This window comes from Microtus pennsylvanicus, chromosome 5, assembly GCF_037038515.1.
Source record: "Microtus pennsylvanicus isolate mMicPen1 chromosome 5, mMicPen1.hap1, whole genome shotgun sequence".
Classification (NCBI taxonomy): domain Eukaryota; kingdom Metazoa; phylum Chordata; class Mammalia; order Rodentia; family Cricetidae; genus Microtus; species Microtus pennsylvanicus.
Window position 1 is genome coordinate 120,238,422 of NC_134583.1, and position 20,394 is coordinate 120,258,815.

A 20,394-nucleotide genomic window follows, 5' to 3' on the forward strand; every position below is an offset into this window, starting at 1 on the left:
CAGGTTTCCTGAACCCCTTCCTCATTGCTTAGTCCCCTGGTGACTCTGATTTGCCATCATCCTTGTTATAGTCAAATTAATGGTTTTTTATTCTGACTATGCCCTTGGACTGCCTGGCCAGCTGTGAAGACTCTCAGGGAGTGGCTGAATTCTTCCTGGAACCTCATTGCCTTGGACCGAAAACCTGCGGCCCTAATCTCAAGTTGGCCATTCTGAAATCTTGGTCAGATCCAGGCGTCTGATGCCCAGACACTGGGGAGGCCTCACTTCCTGTTTCCTAAGAGGTATGTTTGCTCTACTCCAGGGGGAGGACCATTAGCCAGCCCTATCTCGTGCCCCTCGGCCCACCAGCCCCCCTCCATTCCCTGGGTCCACACAGTCATTGGAACCACAATTGTGTGACAAATGGCTGAGGAGGTCCTGGGGATGCCATCTCATTCTACAGGCATTATTGTGCCTGACCCAAACCCAAATACCCAGGCCCCTGTCTCCAGGGTGACACCTGAAGGCCCTGGTTTCCTGGCAACCAGGAACAATGGCCCCTGGGAAAAGCACACAGAGTTTGGGAAAGGGCAGCCTTTTCTCTGTGCCCTGGGTAGGATGGGGGGCTTTCCACCATGCAGACAGGGTCTAGGGTAGCATGCAAGCCAGCCAGGCACAGGAGCCCAGCCACCTCCTCACCATTGCTTCATCCTAGCCCTGAGTTGCAGGACTCTGCACCTGAGGATACACCAGGTACCTCTTTACTGAAGGAAGCCTCCACCCTTGGGCTGACTCACAGTTCCTCCTGCCCCTAGCAGGCATTCCTCCACCATGGCTCAAGTCAGTGCTTGCTTGCTCCCCTAGAGCTGATTCAAGGTATCCACTCTTCCAGTGGCATCTGTGGTCACCTTGGGCCACAGCAATGGCATCTTTGATTTTCAGGGCAGGTTTCTCAGTTTGTTGACAGGTCCTGGAGTAAAGGAGAGGACACAGATTTTGGCCACTCTCTTATAGCCAGTCCTCTCACTGTGTGCTCGAGACAAGCCACCATTCTAAAAGTCTCCACTTCCCCACCTAGAAATGGAGATAACAGCCCTCTCGGAACATGCTGGGGAGATTGACAGAAGCCGTGTGCACACCAGAACTCAATGCACAGAGCACGACTCTACAGTGGGGCAACCCTCATCCTTTGGCGCAGCAGGAAGCTCCCAGACTGGCTGTGCCCCTCATCATATGTCTTCACCCTATGGAGGCCATAAAGGCTGAACTTCATGGGGGTGAGTCCCATCTCCCAGGTCCCCATAAAGGATCCCTGCATAGGGCTCAGTGGAGGTGGTGGAACACGAACAAAGGCGTGGAATGTGGAGTCATTGGTGGATTGACTCCACCTGCATGCAGAATTCAGTGTGGTTGTTTGGTGCTGGGGTCTGACTTCAGGCACCTCGAACACACTCAGCACTTACTCTACCAGTGAGCCTCCCCCATACCTCCTGCCTTCTGCTTTTATAAATTTACCCAAGTCCTACTCATCTCTAAAAAATCCATTCTGGTTAAAATTCATAAGGTAATTTCTGTAACACTCATTCAATGAATTTTTGAACAACTAGGCTGGAACTCTGTGTTCCTCTCCATCACCAACCAGGGAGAAAGGAAAGAGGGGTGTTGCTGGTGTTCTAAAGATGAGATGCTGGGCCACCTAAGTCTCACAAGGTCAAGGTCATAGAACGATAACGTCTGCCTGCTGAGAAGGGTACCGGGAGCAGAGGCTGAGAGAGATGATGGTACCTAGACCAGAGGAACAAGACGAACTCAAAATCATACACAAAGACCCCAGTCAGAAGATGCCAGAATGCCAAGGGTGTGGCAAAGCCAGGCTGCCCAAGGTGCTGGCCATGCTGACAAACCCTGAGTGTTGCAAATCAGGGGACAAAACTCAACTGTCAGCAATCTGACTTTCCAGTGTTGGACATGCAGACACAGCACCAAAACGAATGAAGGGCAAGGGCTGGGGATGTAGGGGTGGGTGGAGCCCTTGTTTAGCATGCGCAAGACATTGAATTTGATCCCCAGCATTGAGATACACAGGGGAGAGGAGGAGAAGGTAGAGGAAGAGGAGGACAATTCAGACCGGGGTGTGGGGAGGGAGAGAGGGAAGAGGAAGGAGGGGCAGAGAGAGAGAGCTAAGGCTGAGGCACTCTGCCCTGGGGTGGAAGGCTTGGACTTCAGGAAGAGCCAGTACCACTGCTGCCCGGCTCACCTGCCCCGACTCTGCCCTTGGTCTGTCTTCATCTGCTTCAGAAAAGGTCAGCCATCCATGTGCGGCTCTGCTGGTCCTCTCCTTCTGGTTGCACTCCCCTCATTTTACACTCAAGGGAATAGTTTTGGAGGATTATGACCTGATCCAAAGTTGTATGATTAAACAAAGCAGTTATGAGACTTGAACACAACAGCCACCTCTCACAGGCCAGAGCATCCTGAGGAAGTCGAATACCGTGGGACCGATCAAGGTTGAGGGAAGTGATCTGCAGCCTCAGAAACTGAGCCTGCAGGGAGAATGCCCAATGGGCTAAGTGAGCACTGAAGGCCCCAAACCTGTACCCTAAACAGAGAGAGCAAGGGGGCTGCAGCTGGCAGCCTATGTCCCCACAGAAGTGCGCTAAACCATCCACCTCCTGCCTCCCAAGCAATCACTGAGCCCAGACCTGGGGTGGGTGGAGCATTTGCCCTAGGCAGAAGCAGAACGTTCTAGAAGCTTTCCTATACCTAGAAGATAGAGCAGTTGGGCAGGCTCCAGGAGTACCACGGTACAACTCCTGAATTCCAGAAAGTCTTGAAGTAATGGTGAGTTGATCCTGAAGTGGACTAGCCTGGGACTCACTATATAGCCCAGGCTGTTCTTGAACTTCTTATAATCCTTCTCTTGGTCACATGAGTACTGAAATTACAAGTGTGAGCCACCATATAAAGCTCAATATGATAATGCTTTGTCCTTACCTTAAAGATCTCTCTGATGATTGAAGTCTTGCTCTATGACATCCATACCTGGCACCATTGTCAGGCAAAGAACTATGTTTAGACAGGTCATGAGGGCCAGGGCAGAACCTTCTGCTATGATTCTGCATAATGAACGTGGTAATAAACCAACTCCTGACGACTTGCCATTAAAACTACAGATAAATGTGTCTCTCATGATGATAAACACAGAGACCCGAAACTGGTAAAAGTGCAGAGAAGAGACTTGGAAATGCCCGGCCCTAAATGGAACATCTGTATCAAACCGCCTCCAGCCAAGGCTCAGGAATCACAGAAGAGGGGACAGAAAGAGTGTAAGAACAAGAGGTGGCTGGTGCCTATAAGGAAACAATGTCATCATCCAAAACAAGGTAAAACTGAAAAAACAGCTTTAGGCTCTGTGCGTGTGTGTGTGTGTGTGTGTGTGTGTGTGTGTGTGTGTGTGTGTGTGAACACTTTAAATAAAAACAAACACCCACTGGGCTTCTGAAAGAGCACAGTGTGATTTAACCCCCCATTCAAGGCTGCAAAATCAGAGAAATCTTTCCATCTGATGAGTCCCTAACTTCACAGTTCACTAAATTTAAAGACATATTTTTGGTGCATAAACTACAACACCATACCCCCAACACACGATAAGAAAGACTGTGTAGCATGGGCTAGGGCACAGGGGACGCTTCTCAATCTCTGTCCCTTCTGGGTGGATGGTAAGAAAGGGAACCGCAGGAACAGATTGAGCTGGCATACATCTTCCATGTTAGTGTCAAAGCCGACAACTGCCAAGTCCTCCCCCTCAACAAAGACGGACGCTGTGGAGGAGACGAGTCAGACAGGCCAGCATCCTCCCACTTGGACTTCAACCCAACTTCAACTCTGCAGTGAGGTCAAATGGAGGAAAGAAAAAAAAACTGTTTTTGCTGATTTAGGTCCAGCCCTCTTGCCAACACAAAACGCACTTGATTTTTTATTTTAATTTCTCTAAAAATAATGTTTTCCAGGACCGGGGGTGTAGCTCTGTTGGTGGAATGCCTGCCTCACATGCACAAAGCTTTGGATTCCATCCTCAGCAGCGGGTAAAACCAACTGTGGTAGCACACACACCAGCACCGTGGAGGAGACAGCAGGAAGACCCGAAGTCCAGGTGATCCTGTTCGAAGCCAGCCGGGGCTGCAGGACACTATGTCTCCAACGGATGGTGATGAAGAAGAAGATGATGGTGGTGATGATGGTGATGATGATGGTGATGATGATGGTGATGATGATGATGATGATGATGATGATGATGATGATGATGATGATGATGATAGCACAATGCTTTCCCCTTCCTGACACTGAAGAAAATTCAGGTCTTTCTGGGATCTCCAGTCAGAAACAGAAGATCCAACTGGAGCACTTTGGAGAGGGACATTTTGTGGCTCAGTTTTCTCTTGTTGAAAAGAATCATCACATTTGACAACCAGACTGCATTCCCACAGACTCAGCCATGCTTAAGGGCCTTGATTCTGCTTTTTTTTTTTAAAAAAAAAAAAAGGCAAACAAACAAAAAACCCTTGCAAATCTTTTTTTTAATATTTATTTATTTATTATGTATACAGTATTGTCAGTATTCTGTTTGCATGTGTGCCTGCAGGCCAGAAGAGTGCACCAGATCTCATTATAGATGGTTGTGAGCCACCATGTGGTTGCTGGGAATTGAACTCAGGACCTTTGGAAGAGCGGTCAGTGCTCTTAACCACTGAGCCATTTCTCCAGCCCCCAACCCTTGCAAATCTTAAAAATATTCTGGAAAATTTTGTTCTAATATAGTCAAGAATATGACGAAAATGAAAGCATTAGTAATTGGATAACGAAAATTTAACTTTTCTTTCTCTCCCCATATGTGTGTGGTGTATGCATGTGTATATATGTCCTTACATATATATGTGTGTGTCCTTCCATATACACACACACATATATACGTGTGTGTATATGCATGTGTACATGTATGTGTATATATGTCCTTCCATATATGTGTGTGTGTCTTTCTGTATATATATACACAAACATATATATACTTGTTTGTATGCATGTGGGCATGTATGTGTATATATGTCCTTCCATATATGTGTGTGTGTGTGTGTCCTTGTGTGTGAAAGGACTTGAACTAAACATCAAGAAAAATACAAGCTTAGTATTTCACAAATGGTCCTGCTGCCATCATCACCTTAGGTAACCTATACTCAAACTCTAGGCTCATCATACCCTTTATTCAGATGGGAAAATTGGGTCTCTGGCTGGGGAGATGGCTCAGTGAATAAAGTGATTGGTTTGCAAGCATCAGGACCTAAGTTTGGGTTCCCATAACCCATGTAAAAGCTGGTTGTGCTAGCACACCCTGTAATCCCAGCACTCTACAGTGAGATGGGAGACACATGGGAGAATCCTGGAGGCACAAGGGCCAGCTAGCCTGATGTGCTGAGAGGGGAAGAAGAGACTCCATGTCAAACATTGTGAAAAATTAAAAGTGTGAAAGGAAAGAGGGAAGCAATATTAAGGATATAGAAAGTGAAAAAAGAAGAAAAAAGATTGGGTGCGTGTGTGTGTGCAAGTATATACACACATATATACGCACACACATACACAACACAGACATATACATGGAAATGTTGTAATGAAAACTCCTTCATCCTTGCAAAAACTTTAAAAACAGGAAAAAAACAAAGGAGGAAGGCAAGGACCAAGGTTGGAAATGGTCCTCTGGCTTCCATTCTGGAGCCATGGCTCACATCCCTGCACGCACACACACATATCATACACGTACTCACACGCATCACAGCCCCACCACCACCACTTCCACACACAAAGATTTTTAAAAACAAATAAGACTGAGTTTGGGATTTTGCTCCCGGGTAAGGCCAGTAAGTAGAGGAGCAGCTTGATTCTGGGGCCCAGAGTCTCAGATGCCATATTGGGTTTATTCCCTAATTAAGGTGATTTCAGCACGAGAGGAGCCCTCGTCAGGAGGGGGACACACTGCGGCTTTACCATTAAATGGGTCACTCGTCCCTTCAGAAATGCGCTGGAGACCTCACGTTTGCTTCTGCTGTCAATAGTTGGTGCTGACCTGCAAAGGACACATTGGTGGGAGCCCAGGGGACAGTCACTAAGGTCTGCGGTCAGTGTTCAAATGACCAGTCTTCCACAGCCATCCCAAAGGGAACCACGGAGGCTGGCTTCACGCTGAGGCTGCTGGCTGTGAAAGACGCTATTAAAACCCATCGATAAATGAGCCCCAGCTCCTGCTGACACCGGTTACGGTAAGAACCCTGGCCCTCAGCTTCCTGTAAACGAAGGTGCGACTTGTAGGAAATTGGCTTGTGTTTCTAGTCGCCTCTCAAGGAGTAAGACATCCAAAGTCCCCAGGTGGTGAAACCAAAATTCAATGTCTAAGACAAGAGAAATGAATGGCAGCGGTGTACGTTGGCACAGCTGTGTGGCCAGTGTGTATGCACCTGTACCTGTGAAATGGGGTTATTCACGACTGCCCATTTCCTTCCATATTCCACAGCTTCATGGGTATTATAAACCAGCCATCAAATCCTCGCAGGTTGCACCACCCCCAGAGAAAGGAGTACTGGGTGCGACTCCACCACTAACTCTGCCTAAACCCAGGCCATGCCCAATCCATCCTCATACCCGTGCCCAACAAAAGACTGCACAGGGAAGGCTGCGAATAAATCTGCCGGGTGAGGGAATCCACCATCCATCCAGAGGCAGAGGCCCGGCCTCGGTCCTCTCTCAGGCAGCGGCAAACTGGAGGTCATATCCAGAATTCCCGTCGCCACGGCGGCCTTCCGGCGAAGATTAAGCAGAGAATTCCCATGGCCTTTCTGAGGGACGCTCGCCCTGGGAAACTGGAAGTCCTCAGGGGTCTAAGGCCAGCTGCTACTTTGCTACTTTGCAAACACCAACTGGGGGTCGCATTAAGGATTCACACCATGGCCCAGAGCCTTGGGGGAGGGGCCCACACTGTCTCCACCAGTTGTGGGGGTGGATCTGTCTGTTTTTCCTAAACATTTCTGAGAGTTCTGAAGAACAGAGCCAACCGCACACACAAAGACAAATAAATAAAAAGTTGCTTTTTAAAAAAAAAAAAGAGTATTATTAACTGGATCAAGAACATCTGGTGTGTAGTAGACAGAACCAAAACCTTCACTGACAAGCACGCCCCCTGTTCTGGACTCCAAGACGCCCCAGGTTGTCTGGGGAACCCTACGGAAGCCATAAAAGTCCAAATACAAACTGTGAAATGGCTTCCTCCAAAAGCCCCCAGGCAATAAATACTGTCCCCTTTGGGAGGTGACATGTTCAAAGGGTCTTTGTGGAAACGGCGTGCAGAGTTCCTGGGCCTCCCCATCTTCAAGCTCCTATTCTGGAGGCATAGTGCCAGTTCAATGGGTAAGCAAGGACTCCCCAGACTAGCACAGCCTCTCAGTGGTGAGGCTCTACCCTGCGCCTTTACCTTCAGGCCTGGCACTTATCCTGAGCTTCTGCTCACGCTTGCTCGTTCCCTGGGCGCTGCAGAGCAGCCTGACTTCTCCCCTTCCAGCCATCACTCATCCTGGCCACATCTCCGGGAGCCGTGACATCTTTGGCTTTGGCCTTGGGGAGGGCGACAGCGGTGCCTGTCTCTTTGCCAAGGAGGATGTCACACCACCAAAATTTATGCACCCGTTTTCCTTGTACCCGCTTTTCCCAGGTTACCTCCCCGCCCATTACTACCCCATTAGTTGCCATGTGTCCCCCCTGACTGTCGCCAGCCCACACTGCCTCTTTGTTGGCCCTGCGGTGCCCAGCCAGCCCCTCCCTGACAAGAGATGCAACTTAAACTTCTCATTGTGAGGTATTTCCTCCTTCTCTCCCATCCTCCCTCCTGCTGCAGGCCAGGGAGCCTTTGGTGAAGCAACCCCATGAAGGGACTCCCTGCTCTGTTTGGACGGCACAAGTGGGACCCAGATTTGCCTGGAGCCCCTGGTTCAGCAGGAACACACTTCCTTCCTTATTGGTATTCTCTCAATAGCTTTCTTTCCTAACCCTTTCCTGCTTGGCCACTGAGGTCTGCCCACAGAAGCGCCTTTGTTGGAAGAACCTGGGGTGCAGAAACCAGGCTCCTAAAACAAGGGCATCAACTTCAAAAGGGAATGAGTCAACGGGTAGGGGGACAAGTGGGAGGGACCAGGCAACCGAGCCTTCAGCCAGCACATCTGGGCCAGACACACCCCTTGAGGAGCACTGTGGCAAAGCCACACCTTCTGTCCGAGGTTATTCCCAAATTGATTTGTTGATTTTGTTGTGTCAAATTTGACTCTCAAACATGAGACACAATTTAGGGCCTGGCAAATACTTGGTTCAACAGTTTGCCAGAGCCACTTTGTTGGAGGGTGGCTTCTAACTCGGAGGCTTGGGTCAGGGGAATTTCATGCTCCAAACACCTGCCAGTTTCACAGCATGATCAGAGAGAAGCCACACTCTGCTCTCAGATGCTCCCCTTGCTAAACGACTGTGACCATGAACACCCCACAGCTATCATACCCGGGGCCAGCTCTTCTGCACACGTCCTGGCAAAAACGGGACAAAGCTGCTGCTTGATTTCCTCCAGGGACGGGGACAGCTCAACACCTCACATCAGCCAGGGCCCTCAGGCTTTAGGAACAGAACACAAACCGCTTCCCCAAACCCCCTGCCCACTGTGCTCAGCTTCCGGAACAAATCGGCTCCCTCATCCTGGAAACAACTCTTCATTTGGCTTTGAAAAATCGCTCACAGGTTCATCTGTATTTTCTTTTCATCACACCAAACAGCCCTAGGCCTGTGACTATACCCCACATAAAATGTTTTCCAGATGGCTCCCGGTGTTTGCCACCCTCCTGCAGAAAGAACACAAACGCTCACAACAGAACCCAGATCCAGGTGCCTGACACCGTCCTCTGGGTGTGTTTGCATCAGTTCCTTTAATGTCTGACAAAACAGACTTCAAGGAAGGACTTGGGAGAGATAAAGGAAGTCATTTCATGCTGATGAAGGGAATGATCCATCAAGAGGACATTACAGTTCCAAACAGAGGCACCAAACACAGGGGAACCCTATTTCATAAAACAAACACTACAAGATGAAAGCCACAGATCAGCCCTAATGTGATCATTATGGGAGACTTCAACACTCACGCTCACTAACATAACAGACAAGATACCTCAACAACAGCAGCAGCAAAAACAGAAACAGTGCACTAATCACACCCTAGGTCAAATGGACTTAACAGACATCCACAGAGCATCCCAGCCCAACACTGCAGAATACACATTCTTCTCGGCAGCCAGGAGCTTTCTCTAAAATAAATCATGCATTGGGGTACAAAACAAGTCTCAAAAACACAGGAGAGTTGAAGTCATGTCTTGCATTCCACTGACCACGAAATCTACAGCAAGTGAAACTAGAAAAAAAAAAGACCCACACACTCATGGGGATCAAACAACACACCACTGAATGAAGAGATTCCAGAAATAAAAGAAAATAAAGACTCAACATAACAAAACCTATAGGATACAGTGAAAGCGGCCCTTTGAGGCCGACATTAAAAGATTGGAGTCAGAAAGATAATTCAGTGGGCAAAGGTGCTTGCTGCCTGAAACAACTGCCCAAAGTTGGTCCTTTGACCTCCACACACATGCAATGGCATTCATGCACTAACATACACACACATACACATGCATGTAAGCACACACAAAACAAAAATAAACTTTTTAAATGTATTAAGTCAGAAAAATTGAAAACAACTTAATAATGACCTTATGGCTTTGGAAAAATAAGAACAAGCTAAAGGCAGCAACATCAGACATAAATAACTAAAATCAGAACAGAAATTGTTGAAACAAAACAAAAAATAATAATAATACAAAGAATCAAGCTAGGTAAATTGACCAAAAGAGAGAAAATAAACACCAACATGAATAAAATTAGAGACAAATATAGAGATATTACAACAGATACCAAAACAATTCAGAAAATCATAAGGGCATCCCTTAAGATTATATCCCAGTAACTTGGAAAATACAAAAGGAGACTTTCCCAGTCTATAGAAGTCAAACCAAGATGAGGGTTTTAAAAATCGAAACAAATCCATAACAGACAACGATGCTGAAACTGAAACCGTAATTAAAAAATCTCCCAGCTGAAAAAGTCCATGGGGCTGAGGAGATGGTTCAGTAAATAAATCACTGTTCCCCAAGCATGAGCCCCGAGTTCAGACCCCAGAATACAGGCAAAGGCCACAGTAGCTCATGCCTGCAACCCCAGGGTCCCTCCAGGGTGATGGGAAATGAAGCCTCACAGATGCCGGAATCCTCAAACAAGGTGGAAGGCAAGGACTGAGGCCCTCAGTTGTCACCTCACCTCCACACAGACTAATAAAAACATTTTTATTATTTGTGTGTGCATACCTGCACTCACAAGTATGAACACACACATCACACACAGCACAATTTTGTAAGCAAAATAAAATTTAAAAAACTTAAATTTAGGCACAGAAAGCTTCATGCAGAATTTTATCAAGCCTTAAAATTAAAAAAATAAAAACTAGCACCAATCCTTTTCCAATTATTCCATAAACTAGACACAGCAGAAACGCTTCCAAACTCAGTTTACGAGGCTGGCTATTACCTTGATAAACTAGATAGACATAACAAAAATAAAATAACAATACAGTCCTCAATCTAACGAACATAGATGTGGAAATCTGCATTCAAATATTTGAAAACTGAATTCAAGAACATATTTTTATGAAAACATAGAAAGAGAAGAGGGGCCTGGCTGAGCAGAGTACGGGACCAGCAGGTGTAGGAGTGGGCAAAGAGGATAATGGTAATGAGGGGTGAAGATGACCAAAGTACATTATGTATATGTATGAAATGTCAGAATGAAACCCATCATTATGTATAATTGATGTATGCTAATAAAAACATTTTAAAAGCACAGGCAGATCTTAACCAGGGAAGGGAAACACACTGAGTTGACGTCCTTGAAGAAAACCATGGCTCCTGGTCCATTAAACTGTGACAAGGCATCATGGGAAAATTGGCTCACGGCCATCATCAGTTCAGAAGAGCCATGAATACTAACAAGTTACAAATTGTCTCATTAGAATGTGAAGGAAAAACTCTAGACATAGCGTCACCCACCTACAATCCCAGAAAAGCCAGCTCAGAAGGATCAAGAGTCTGAGGCTAGCCTCAGCTACTCAGCGTGACTCTGTTTCAAAAGGAAAACCTAGGGTGAGCGAGACGCTGCATGGTAAAAGCGGTAAAAGCACTAGCTGCCCTGCGTAAATCTCAGAACCTAAGTTTAATTCCCAAATCATTCAGAAGGAGAAAACTGATTCCTTAGGTGTCCCTGAACACCACATGCACACTGCAGCATGGGCACCCACGTCACACACGCACACGCATGCACACGCACACACGCGCACACACATGCGCACAAACACGCATCTCGCCACACACATATCGATATATGTTTTTAATAAAGGACACTCACAGCTCATATCAAAGTCCGAGAGTTCTGTTGCTGTGCCATCTCTGCGGGTTGCTGTACCCTCACAGGCTCAGGTGGCTCTAGCCTAGCAATGTCTTTCAGCAAGCCCTGGCGCTACACCCAATCAGAGCAGCGAAGCCCACTCTTGTGCGCTGGGTCTACATGAGGGCTGGCACCAGCTATCCCAGTCCGTCATGGTCTTGCAAAGATGATGGAAACGAACCAGAACCTTGGCAGAGACTTGAGAGAGTGACTGCACTGGTCTTAATTACCTCCAAGTCCACGTGTAAAAACGAGGACGCTCTGAGCTCCCTGGGACAATGACTGGGCTCTGCAGTCCTCAATAATGCTGAGGATGGAGCCCCACAGGCTTGAGGTGGATGGGCATCCGGCGGGGGGGGGCACCACGACCCAGGACATTGGATACAAGGGTTGGGGCAGGAACAACCAACACAACAAATGTCGGTTCCTGGCCGGAAAGGTATCTATTTTTTTTAACTTTCCTCACCCCACACCCAAACCCAACAGTTTAAAAAAATGGACTGTTAAAATAGCTGCATCAATAATGTATATTCCCATATTAATCAGCTGCCAGGCAGGGCTTCTTACTCACAGACTACAGAGGCTGCCCACGCTGCAAGACCCAGCAAGCCAAAGGCAGCACTGCAGCAGCACAATGAATTGCAGCACAGGCTCAGAGTGTCCTAGGAATCCCACCATCTGTGCTTTGAGACCCTTGGGATGCCTTGATGTGTCCCAGGAAGCCCAAGCAGGAAATAGAATCACCCAAGCTACAGTGTTTCGTTAAAGGAAGGACTGATGGAGATACCAGGTTCCAGGCTGTCACCATCAAAATTGGAGTCAGCGTGGTTCAGGCTACAAAGCCTAACTCTGTCACAGACAGCCTCTCTCTCTCTCTCTCTCTCTCTCTCTCTCTCTCTCTCTCTCTCTCTCTCTCTGTCTTTCTTTCTCTCTTTTTCTCATACACACACACACAGAGACAGGGCTCACTATGGCTCCCAAACCCATCTTCATCGGAACCCCTGCCCACCTGCTCCAGCTACAAGGCTAGCCTTCCTCAGCCACTCCTCAGGCACTTCCAGATCTACTTCCCAGCTCCTGGAAGCAAGGGGTCTTGTCTGTGTCTATGACTGCCCTCATCGTAGGGTGCCCAGACAACTCTTTCAACACACCTCTTAGCGCTTAATGTCCCACAAATAGATGGTCTTAGCCTGAACAACCAGCACCGTGTCCGTGGGACACAGGCCAAGGCTGAACCCAAGTGGAACCAAGTGAAACCAAGCCCACTAAATAGGAGCCAGGGCCCGATCCAGACTCACAGTGCGCATCCCGGATCAGTGAGGAAGGGCAGGAAAGCCGATCCTCTCCTCCCACAGACTCCCAATAGTCGACCAGCAGGAACATGGTGAGAGGCTAGTCAGCCTGATGAACCCACTTGTGTCAGAGAAAGCTAGGCAAATTCTGTGTGAGATTCTGCTCAACGGGCGAGGAAAGGAGGGCCCAGGATTATGAAGAACGCTATGGGGGCTCTAACTGAGGTTCTAGCAATGGCTGACAGACCACAGATCGGCAATGTGACCCAGGACCATCTGCAGCTGGACAGATACAGAGAAGGTCGGATATCTAAGCAGTGGCATATTACCTAGTCGGTAAAAAGAGCAATACGAAGAGACCGCAGAAAGAATCTGTGCTAAGGGAAATGAGCCATTCAGATGCAAATACTGCTGTGTCCATTTAAGTGACATAGGACAGACAAAGCCTTAAAAACAGGAAGCAGAACAGAGGTCCAGTCAGGGAGATGGAGCGACAGAGGTTTGGTGAGATTGTATCTAGGTAGAGTTGGTTAGGGCAGAAGGACCCCTAATTAGCAATCTCAGGACCTGCGATGATTCTGAAAGCCTACATTTTTACACACACACACACACCTCACTCTAGTTGAGCAGTAAAGTGCATGGATTGGGAGTCAGGTGTTCAAACCTAGATTCTCATGCTTCTTGTTTGAGACCTGGGTCAGTCACTTAACACTAAGCCCAGAAGGTATTAAAGGGGACTCCCCAGAAAAAATAAATCTGCAAACAGACAAACAAGTTAGGGAGATGGGACCACCCATATCTCCCTGGAGTTGGTTTAGGTTATTTGTTGGTGGTGGGTTTTTTGGTTTTTTATTTCTTTGTTGTTAGAGACAGGATCTTACAATGTAGCTCTGACTTTCCTGGGACTTGCTCTATAGACCAGGCTGGCCTTGAACTCACAGAGATCCACCTGCCTCCTGAGTATGGGGACTAAAGGCATGCACCACTACTCCTGGCTTGGAGCAGCCGTTTTAGTTTAGTGTTTTAATTCTGTTTCATCATTGTGCCTGTGTGGGGGGTGGATGAGCACATGCTCATGACGTGTGTGCGGAGGCCGGAGGAGTCAGTTCTCTCCTGCCCTGGGTTGCAGGTCGGGTTCATTGTCCAGTGTGTACAGACAAGCGCTTGGGCCTGCTGAGCTATCTCTCTGGCACTCCCCAGAGCTTCATGACACGTGAGAATGTGCTAGAAGCAGAAACGTCCTCTAGAGATGACCCTGCTTGGACCAGCTTTTCCTCTAAGCATCTAAGCAAGGCCTCTGCTATCATTAACACCCTGAGCCCCTCACAGGCTTCTTCTCTCTGGACAAACTCTAGAAATTTCTGAGGGATGCTACGACGAGCAAGGACCCTTGTGGGCAGTACAGACAGGAGGGGAGGCTCCGTCGGAGCTGGGTGCCACCTGGGAATCCTGCTTCCCACACAGCCCTCCGCATCTTTCCAGAAGCTGGCCAAGCTCAGCAGTTCTGCCTCCTGGCCTGGACGTGTGGCAATAGCGAGGTCACCTTCTGCTTCGGGTAATTTCCCTCAGAGGCGAGACAGATCCATTCTGTACAGCTATTCGTTTCAGTGGCGTAGCCTCCTGCCTCTGATGGGGGCTGGGCCCTGGCGGGAAGGGATGCTTTGTTCTTCTGACCAGTGCTGACAGTTTAATTAAACCCAGCTTGAAATGGGGTCACGAGGGTCAGGCATTCTTCCACAGGGCTGCGCAGGCTCACAGCCTGGCTCCTACCACCAGAGCCTTGTTAATGAGTTATCGTGGTCCTTATGACAGGGATATATACACACATGGGAAGTAGATGCCCTGGGCTGCCTCAATAACTGCCTGCCCCCTCCCAAGCCTACCGAAACCTACAGAGACCAAGAAGTCAGTCTGGTCCGGATGCATATGGACTTCAAGGCTGAATGAAAGCCCAGAAGACCTGAGTGTCCAAAGCAATTTGTGCATGAGTTAAGGACGCAGCCAGCCAGAGAGGAACATCTTGTCTCTCAGACCTCGGGGGACAGAGGCTAGGACAGGCGAGCACACAAGCACTTGGCCCCACCTTGCCAAGTGAAGCCTGGGATTGGCCACTCTGGATTCGTAATCGGAACTCGAACATGTCCCTCTAGTAACAAACCTGTGGAAAGCTCAGAAAAAACGACATTTCTATATCCTCTGAGGATTGAGCGGCAAGTGAAAAGTTGGTCCTAAACCCATGTAAGCTGCCACCAGAGTGCAATTGTCCCCACAGGAGACTTGGATGCAACAGCTGGTGCCTGCCCTCCACTCCTACCTGCAGAAGTCTGAGAGCCAGGTAGCTCTCAGAGACATGTATGGTGAACTGTCACCACCTGGACAGGTAGATACGCAAGTTGGAGCCACAGGGCTATCTACTCAAGTTTGACCGACCCTGCAGGCCTGCAGGAGGCTCACAAAGAACTTCAGGATGAATGAGTGGGTGAGAGCATATGGAGAAAGAGGTGGAGTCAAAGATAGTGAGGATCTGGGGGACAGAGGGCATCTAGGCGGGTACATGTAGGTGGTACAGATAAATGGCGGGCGCTAATGGACAGATGTGATAAGATGAGCTTTAGCTACAGACAGAGCAGGTTCAGCCCTGGAACATGTCACAAACCCTCTGACCTTGCATCCTTTCATCTATAAAAGGGGAGCTTGCTGACCTCACACGAACATTCCACTACTGAAATCAGATCATGCAGCTAAACTACGCTAGCATAACCCAGCATTGAGCAACCGTCCATTCACTCTCTTTGATCGTTGCTACTGTGGCCAGGGTTCCTGGAACCTTTCTTGTCTTCCCCCCACCCCAGGAGATGGAGAGGCTGAAAGGCTGCAGGTTCACTTCTGCAAAGCCTAAGTCACATGCCAAGGTGAGGGCTTTTTCTACAGGGGAATCTAGGGAGCGGTGGGGGTGGCTCAACAAGTAGAGGACTTACCATCCGACCGTGAGGACCGCAGTGCAGATCTTCAGCACCTGTTTAAATACTGGGCATGTGTAGTGCCTACCTATGAACCCTTGGGAGGCAGAAACGGGAAATCTCTAGAGCAAGCTGGCTAGCTAGACTGACCAGAGCCAGCTGATGAGCTCCGGGTACAGCAAGGGACCCCGTCTCAATACAAAAATAAAAAACTATTGAAGGAGATGCTCAGTATTGACTTCTGGGCCCCCCACCCATGTACATACGTGTGCACATGTACCCACACAAAATGTGCACCCCAACACATGAGCACACATTCATATGCACACACACACATACACAAGTACATACAACGAAAAATAGCAAAATGAAGAGAAGAGCACCCAGTAAGAAGTCCGGGCCCCTCAGCTGGAGAACAAAGGCTTTACCTATAATTTGAGGGCTCTAAGAGTGAGCAGTATCGCCTACTGTCCTCCGCTGGCGTCCCCTCCACTGCTCAAGAATGTGACCAAGAGGACTGTCAAACTCCAAGCCAAACTCCAGCCCTTCCGCTGGCCAGCAGACCAGCCTCCCTCCACAGACTTTCTGGGTAATTCTGCAGAGGAACCTATTTTTAAAAAAATATTTTAACTTAGTGAAACAAAAGCTGAGGACAGGTTCCCGCATGGCAAAGATATGGTTCTGAGCTAAGGCTGAGAAGGCTACACCAGGCTGAGTCTCCACAGAGAAGAGGAAGCCAGTACTGCCACAGGCAATGCTTGTGTGGGGTCAGTCACTCTGAGGCTGGGAGGCAGGAGGCAGGTTTTCCCCTCCGGAGCAATCCCAGCACGGATGCCCCATGCTTCCCGACACCTGCCCCACGCCACAGGGCTGGTGCCAAGGCACAAAGCTTTTCCTCTCTCTTTAACTTACAGCAGCCCTCAGGGGCAGACATTAGTTTGGTCCCACAAAAGAGCATCTGGCTCTACGGGGCCAAAGAAAGCCACACCGTGTCTCTGACACTAGTTGTTTGTGTGGGGATTTATGGCACTGGGCCTGGAACCTAGGGCCTTCTCGTGTGCCGGGCAAGCATTCTACCGCTGTGCTGCCTCCCCAGCCACCAGCATTAGTCTGAACGCAGACGTGGGGGCTTTCCATTACCTTTCAAAACTGGCAGGTTTCCTACCAGAAACACAATGCGTCCTTCTTAAGGAACATCAGGGAAACACAAAAGAAAAAATTACCCGCAGTCAATCCCTGCTAGAATTCTGCAGTCATTTTTCCATGCATTATTTAGAGTAATTCAGGGATCAATACAACTCTGGCTTTTGATATCACAAACATCTGCATTATTTGACATCTCCCATGAAGGCCATTTCTGATGACTGCTTAAGTATTCCATCAAGCAGATAAGCTAGAATTTGCCTAACCACTTCCCTGCTGTGAGACATTAAGGTTATTTCCATGTTCTCTTCAATATTTTAAATATCACTGCAGTGTGCATACTTATGTTGGGATTTTATCTCCCTGGGGAAGAGCCCCAATAGTGAGATTTCAAGTCCTGGTTTAAACCCATTTAGGGGCTCATTAATGGACCCCCCAGAGTCCCAGTGCCTAATTCCAGCCTTACGTCCAACTAACTGCTCTGTGATCCAAGACAAAGCCCCTCTTTGGGACATGCATCGTGCATTTGGAAGGAACGGAACTGCCAGTATAGAACAAACAGGACAGATTTAACTTCTGGAAGCTGCGGACAAGATCGACTGGAACATGGCCTGTGCCACCTGCCACCCGGGCCACACCTTCCCCAGCACATGCGGTCTCTGGAAACCACCTTCACGCCGCTCAGCAAACCATCCACAAGAAAGTCTTTCATTTTCTCCAGATGGAAGGGCTTAGTAACAGATCCCTCCAAAGCAAAGGGAAAGTCGGCGGAGGGACCAGAAACAAGGCTCTGGTCTGGGCACGCCTTCTTAAGGAATGCCGCGGTCCTGTGGCCAAGGAGGCAGCTCCAGCGTTACCGCCGCTCCAACTGATCCCATGAGCCCCAGCCACCACATGGCCTAAAATGGGCTCATCAGATTTCTAGTTCCAAGACTCTAGAGTTAGGACTCAAGACCCTACGGAGATCAGATCAATGTAGTTACGAGAAGTAGGAGGAGAGCCAACACTGTGGCCAATGCAATGGTTGATGCTGTGATACCTTTGTTGCCAAGGAGCCCAGGATGGTGGCACAGGGAGCAGCAAGACAACAAGGTGGATGTCCAGAAGGAACTATAAACATCCTCACATCTCAGTTGCTGTGAGGGACAGCTGTACCTTAGTCCCTATCCTGGGGAAGCCTAGGAATGTAGTGGTCATGACTTACTATACCCAAAACACCTTCACCCGGCCAGTCCTGAGGGTAGCATGCCTGAGAGCTCTCTGGCCAGAACAACTGGAGAACTCAGCAGGGAGGTTTTGGAAGTCAGATATTCAAGTCAGCAGAACAAAATGGGGATGAAGCAAAGAGTAGCAGCAACTAAACCTTTCAACCCTCCTTATCTGTCCCACAGTGGCTCACAGTGGCTGGGTGAGCCCAGACACCAAGCGCAAAGACTCAGTCCACAAAGCTTTGCTCAGCAGCCTCCTACAGAAGGTGCCTTTGTCAAGATGACCCACGCTGGAGGGACACAGGATGCATAGGCCTTGTCATGATTTCAAGTCATTGGCTGATGTCGGTGGAACGAGCTACATAGGCATTCTCTGCTGAGTCCTACTGGCTTGTCTGCCTTGCTTACAAAGGAGATTCAGAAATACGGAGAAGCCGAGGTATAGCTTCGTGGTAGACCGTGTCCTCAGCACACTCTAGATGGAACCCAGGGTTCCATCTCCAATATAAAACCAAAACAGAGGAAGAGCAAAGGTAGGAGATGGAGAAAAGTCTCCTCCACCCGGGCCAGCTATGGACCTACATAAAACATGTCTTCCTTTCAAGTACGAGGGAGCCAGTGCCTGGAAAGCAAGAAGCATTCAGATGTCCTGGCTTTAAAGCTTGAAATCGCCCTACCCCACACACAGGACCTTGAGGCCTCTGCTTCTCCTGGCTGCCAGTTCAGGGCAGTGCCAAGGGCAGGTGTCCTCTTCTTCGGCTTCTCACTCCTTGAGTGGATTTCCATATGCCAGTTTGGTTATGAAGTCTGGTTACTTAATATTTGTCAAAGTGTGGAAGACCTTTGCTCCAAAATTCCTATTGAAATACAAAACATGAATACTGCTGGCCCAGGAGTCAAAGGGGCATCGCATCGACTCCAAGGATAAAGCTGGAGACACTGCCTTTCCTTGCGGTCGCATGTGCCAGGGGCAGGAGTTCCTTGCAAGGGAACCTGCATTATCACGGACACAACAGACATTCATGGCAGTTCACCCTCCAGCTTGGGTGCCCACCCCAGCTCAGCTGGTAGCTTACAATGTTCAGGAAGAAAGGCTGGCTCCCAGCAAAATCACACTGAGAAACCCCGGACCATCTGACCCTTGATGTACTGTTTCCCATCCCATCCCATGCGGAGGTCCTCACCCCAGTGTTATCAAGATTGCTAATAACCACCATTAAGACGATTCAAGTATCTTCCAGTTTAAAATTTGAAAAGCAACCCTCTAGAAAACAAACAACAGGACATAGTTGCAGAAATAAAAAAAAATTAAGAAAAACATGTTATTAGAGAGCAAATGGGAGGATCAAGGTTAAGAACTTTCTGATATGCAAGATAGTAGTCCTATAATGAACTCCCTGTCATAGAGGTAGCCAAACATAGAGGCTAGGCTGGTGGGGTGGGGGCCTGCGCCGGAGATTCCTTAGTAAATCACAAAGGCCCATCCAACTCCGGATCCCACAAAACAGAATAGACAGTAGAACAACTCAAAATCATGGAGACTAATAGAGCAACCATCAGGCAGTATCCTTTGTACTTGGAAGAAGTGCACTGACATCCAGCAAAGCTATGGCTTTACAGCATCGGAAATAAACACACTCACGGAGCGCATAAGCCTAAAGGTATACAGAGCTGAAAATAGAAACAGGGTCAACCCAAGACAGGCACACAAGGCAGTGACAAGGTCGTAAGAATGTCCACAGCGGGGCTGGAGAGATGGCTCAGTGGTTAAGAGCATTGTCTGCTCTTCAATTCCCAGCAACCACATGGTGGCTCACAACCATCTGTAAAGAGGTCTGGCGCCCTCTTCTGGCCTTCAGGCATACAGACAGAATATTGTATACATAATAAATAAATAAATATTTAATAAAAAAAGAAAAGAATGTCCACAGCAAGCGGGCAGTGGTTTAATCCCAGCACTCGGGAGGCAGAGGCAGGCGGGATCTCTGTGAGTTCGAGGCCAACCTGGTCTACAGAGTACGTTCCAGGATAGGCTCCAAAGCTACAGAGAACACATGCAGCTGGACTAGGATCCTTTCAAACTCTTGCCTGGAAAAGTGCCCACACAGACTTCCCATAGAAAGGTCTGGCCTTCGATCTGGAGCCTTTCCTGCCAGCGGGAAACATTAGCCCAAGGTCAAGGCCACTGTT

The 20,394-nt window shown here is 48.4% G+C and overlaps 1 protein-coding gene across 3 annotated transcripts in view; it reads right to left on the reverse strand.

Annotated features, from left to right (window-relative positions):
• Positions 1-20,394, reverse strand: part of Slit1 (slit guidance ligand 1) — a 148,133-nt gene that overhangs the window by 103,548 nt on the left and 24,191 nt on the right. The window lies entirely within an intron of this gene.